The 203-nt window shown below is 70.9% G+C and overlaps 1 protein-coding gene across 1 annotated transcript in view; it reads left to right on the top strand.

Moving 5' to 3' along the window:
- PALM (paralemmin) overlaps nt 1-203 on the top strand; it is a 22,652-nt gene that overhangs the window by 19,787 nt on the left and 2,662 nt on the right. The window lies entirely within an intron of this gene.

Below are 203 nucleotides of genomic sequence, written 5' to 3'. Positions count from 1 at the left end.
CACTGCACTGCAAGTCCGCAGCCCAGGACCCCCAGCCTCAGAGGGACTGGTCCCTGCCAGGGTCCGGCCGCAGCGAGGGGGTGCGTGCACGCCGGCTCTATATCTGCAGCGGGCAGGTGGAGGGGCTGCCGGTGGCACGCCGGCGCACTCGTGCGCATCTCTCATGTCGGCAGGGCTTGGGGCAGAAGCCGCTGGTTGCACGG

The sequence above is a fragment of the Aptenodytes forsteri genome, unplaced genomic scaffold (genome assembly GCF_000699145.1).
Source record: "Aptenodytes forsteri isolate BGI_AS27 unplaced genomic scaffold, ASM69914v1 Scaffold147, whole genome shotgun sequence".
In the NCBI taxonomy this organism is placed as follows: domain Eukaryota; kingdom Metazoa; phylum Chordata; class Aves; order Sphenisciformes; family Spheniscidae; genus Aptenodytes; species Aptenodytes forsteri.
This window is presented reverse-complemented; position numbering and strand designations above follow the sequence as displayed.